Raw genomic sequence first — 4369 nt, 5'->3', positions numbered from 1 at the left:
AGTTTTGTTATTTTAAGTTTTTAAGTTTTTTGTGTTTAGTTTTTAGCTTTGTTATTTTATATATTTAAGTTTTTTTGCTTTTAGTTTTGTTATTTTAAGTTTTTTGTGTTTAGTTTTTAGCTTTGTTATTTTATATATTTAAGTTTTTTTGCTTTTAGTTTTGTTATTTTTAAGTTTTTTGCTGTTGAGTTTTTAGCTTTGTTTTTATATATTTAAGTTTTTTGCTTTTCTTTTTGTTATTTTAAAGTTTTTTGTGGAGTTTTTAGCTAGCTTTGTCATTTTTAAGGTAATTTAAGTTTTTTGTGTTTAGTTTTTAGCTTTGTGATTTTCTTATATTTAAGGTTTTTTGCTTTTTAGTTTGTTATTTTTAGTATTTACGATTTTTGTTTTTAGTTTTTATCTTGTTATTTTATATAATTTAATTTTTTGTTGTTTAGTTTTAGTTTGTTATTTTATATATTTAAGTTTTTTGTGTTTTTATTTTTAGCTTTGTTATTTATTATTTAAGTTTTTTGTTTTTATTTTTTAGTTTGTTATTTTGATATTTAAGTTTTTTTTGCTTTAGTTTTGTTATTCTCATTATTTAAGCTTTTCCTGTTTAGTTTTTAGCTTTGTTATTTTATATATTTAAGTTTTTTTGCTTTTATTTTAGTTTTGTTATTTTAGTTTTTTTTGTGTTTAGTTTTTAGTTTGTATTTTATTATTTTTAAGTTTTTTTTTCTTTTAGTTTGTTATTTTAAGTTTTTTACGTTTTGTTGTTTAGTTTTTAGCTTTGTTATTTATATATTAAGTTTTTGTGTTAGTTTTTAGTTTGTTATTTTTATATATTAAGTTTTTTTTGCTTTTAGTTTTGTTTATTTTAAGTTTTTAAGTTTTTTGTGTTTAGTTTTAGCTTTGTTATTTTATTATATTTAAGTTTTTGCTTTTTAGTTTTGTTATTTTCAGTTTTAAGATTTTTGTTGTTTGTTTTTTAGCTTTGTTATTTTTTTTTTATATATTTACAGTTTTTTGCTTTTAGTTTTGTTATTTTAAGTATTTAAGATTTTTGTGTTTAGTTTTACGCTTTGTTCATTTTATATTATTTAAGTTTTGTGTTTTTTAGTTTTAGTTTTGTTTATTTCTATATATTTAAGTTTTTTTTGCTTTTAGTTTTGTTATTTTAAGTTTTTAAGTTTTTTGTGTTTAGTTTTTAGCTTTGTTATTTAATATATTTAAGTTTTTTATTTTTGCTTTTAGTGTTGTTATTTTAAGTATTTAAGTTTGGGGGGAGGGGGTTTAGTTTTGTTATTTTATGTTTTTAAGTTTTTTTTGCTTTTAGTTTTGTTATTTTATGTATTTAAGTTTGGGGGGAGGGGGCATATTATTATTTTGCGTAAAACATATAACGTAAAAGGAATGGTATGGTTGTAAGAGTGAAGGAAAGAGAGGAAAATAGAGTAGGATAAGGGTAGGATGCACTTAGCTCAATAGGTCCTCAGGCAGCAAAAGAACAACTGGATTTCCTTCAGCAGAAACGCTCCTCTGGTCTGGACAGCCTGACACTCCTGATCCTACTTCTCCCCTTTCAGGGTATTTGGAATGAAACAACAAGGTAAATACAGAGATAAAAAATAAACCTGTATCATAAACATAAAGACAACAGGAGACCATTCAGATCAGTTGGACAAGGACTGTACACTCAAAAAAAAAAAAAAAAAAGTAGGCCAAAATGCAGACTAATATATTGTAATGATTAATGTATTTCAATCCAGTCCATCAATTTGAATTACATAGTTTCGATATAAATTAACTAATAAACTTAATGTGAAGCAAGTAATAAGATTTATTTAATAGTACTAATAAACTCAATGTGCTTCCACTACACAGTAGCTAAGTTTATGCATTCAATATTGATAAAGCAAATTTGAAATTCAAAACCCTAAAAGCGGGTTTATTAAAACAAAATCTTTTGACTGAAATTTTTTTTCGAGCTGCAGCCAAGTCATATTCCCCATTTGCAATTTGTGAAATATGTTACATGTAACGTTACTTGACACGTGCTTAAAAAAACAAGCTAAGATTTAAAGCCCCACTCCATTCATAACCATGTTCTCTAATATTTGAACAGTGTTTTACAGGAGGATGCTTTAAGGAGCTGTTCTATTCATCTCTCTCTATAAAGAATAGAGAGAGTCGTTTAGTCTTAGTCTTTTCAATGTAATTTTTAATCTATGAAATCAAACTGATACTCCTTTTTTGCCAAGATTGTCTCAAGTTTTACGCTTTCAAACAATCAACCATCGACAGAACTTCAGTACGTTATTTTTCTACTTCTTATTATCATCATCATTATCATTAATTATTATTATTATTAATAATATTGTTTCCAGTTAGTCTCTTATCATTTAACAGAAAAATACATCAAACAAACAGCACCAGGACTAAATAACAATAAGAGCAACTTTTGCAGCCTTGTGACAAGTTTCAGTGTGATGGTGAGCTATCACCTTTCTGCCATCACTACCATGTTAATAATCAAAGGGAAAGACTAATTGCTTGTTCTCCTTCGATCTACATTGATTTCATGTGAGTGTAAGAAAAGAAGACCTTCTTAAGTTTAAGTCCAGTCACCTTTGACTTGCTTCTTTTAAAAATACAACAACTCACAATAACTACTTAAAAGGTGCTACACTGTTCTTCTTCTATGTGTTTCTATGTTTTTCTTTAAAAGCACACATACCTTACAGTAGATCCAGATTCAAATGCTCCTCTCGGCCAATCTTCAGTTTCCAGCTGCTGCTCCAGTGTGTCTGATATAAGCGTGCTGGGGAAGGTAGTCTTATATCCTCTCTGCTGATCAAAGATCAAAAATCAAAGAGCAAAGGTCATCAAAGGCACGTTCTACTGTGACGTCACGAGAGACTGAGTTCCACAAAGCTGCGCATGCGCACACACACGCGCGGAAAAGCACATGGAGTTTTGTTGTTGTTTTTTTGTTTTTTTTACGTTACGCAATAATTATCTTGTTATCTAGCAATAATGGCGTGTAATAATGGATTAACATCTTATCTCCAGATAAGATTTCACTATGATATGATATAACTTGATAATGCGACAAATCAATAAATTGAAATTGAGAACTTAATAAAATGATTATACAGGATGAGCAACTGATGAGCAAGTCTGAATCAATTCTTGTGATTGTAGGGGCCATTTAACCATAAATAAAGCTAAAACATATAAAGCTAGGCAGTAGCTTTTTAGAGTTATAGCAATATCGATTTGATCGATTTAGCTTCGGCGTGTCTGCCTTGAATATGGGGACAGTTGTACGCGTTTATTTACATTATTATTATTATTAATTCTGCATATTATATTAACATCCTGGTACAGGCTCAATTTAAATGCAGATTTATGTTTTAGGTGAACTTTAACGTTATCTAGTCGCGTTTAAAAAACTTGTCAACAACGTTGCTAACGTGGTCAACTCTCACGTACAACATAGCAGCCAGCTAATATTACTTACTAGTCCAGCAACAAGTTTCCCAACTCGGTGTCTGTCTTGTCTTTCAGCCCTTGCTGCTTTGATTTCCCCCATAATATTGTTTCTATGTTTTTCTTTTAGTGTCTAGTTAAATGCACACATACCTTTACAGTAGATCCGGCAGATTCCTCTCGGTGCATCGTCAAAGAGTTTCCAGCTGCTGCTCCAGTGTGTCTGATATAAGCGTGCTGGGGAAGGTAGTCTTATATCCTCTCTGCTGATCAAAGATCAAAAATCAAAGCGCAAAGCTCATCAAAGGCACGTTCTACTGTGACGTCACGAGAGACTGAGTTCCACAAAGCTGCGCATGCGTACACACGCGCGCGGAAAAGCACATGGAGTTTTGTTGTTGTTGTTTTTTTTTTTTGCGTTACGCAATAATTATCTTGTTATCTAGCAATAATGGCGTGTAATAATGGATTAACATCTTATCTCCAGATAAGATTTCACTATGATATGATATAACTTGTATGACTGTGTATGCGACATATCAATGAATTGAAATTGAGAACTTAATAAAATGATTATACAGGATGAGCAACTGATGAGCAAGTCTGAATCAATTCTTGTGATTGTAGGGGCCATTTAACCATAAATAAAGCTAAAACATATAAAGCTAGGCAGTAGCTTTTTACAGTTATAGCAATATCGATTTGATCGGCCACTTTCTCTCTTAGCTTCTTCCGTCGACGTCCATAAAGGCTGCGGAGCCAGGGGCTACACTCCCCGTCAGCACTGGCCCGAGCCCCGGGCTTGAAAACCTCCTCTTCCCGGTGGTCCAACCTGTCAGTGACACAAACAGTAACACTCCCCCGGTCACAGCAGCTCTAGTCCGTGGCAATTTTC

The 4369-nt window shown here is 30.9% G+C and overlaps 1 long non-coding RNA gene across 2 annotated transcripts; it reads right to left on the bottom strand.

Moving 5' to 3' along the window:
* Positions 1–1279: 1279 nt before the first annotated feature.
* LOC104920077 (uncharacterized) lies at positions 1280–3796 on the bottom strand. 2 transcript variants are annotated; one of them, XR_002042007.2, is made up of 3 exons: positions 3628–3796; positions 2720–2832; positions 1280–1561 (listed from the first exon to the last, which is right to left on the bottom strand). It is a non-coding gene; the product is annotated as an uncharacterized LOC104920077 (long non-coding RNA). The 2 variants fall into 2 exon arrangements; XR_797043.3 differs by having other exon boundaries at positions 2720–2829; positions 3628–3780.
* Between the last annotated feature and the right edge of the window lie 573 nt (positions 3797–4369).

The sequence above is a fragment of the Larimichthys crocea genome, chromosome XVIII (genome assembly GCF_000972845.2).
Source record: "Larimichthys crocea isolate SSNF chromosome XVIII, L_crocea_2.0, whole genome shotgun sequence".
NCBI lineage: Eukaryota > Metazoa > Chordata > Actinopteri > Sciaenidae > Larimichthys > Larimichthys crocea.
This window is presented reverse-complemented; position numbering and strand designations above follow the sequence as displayed.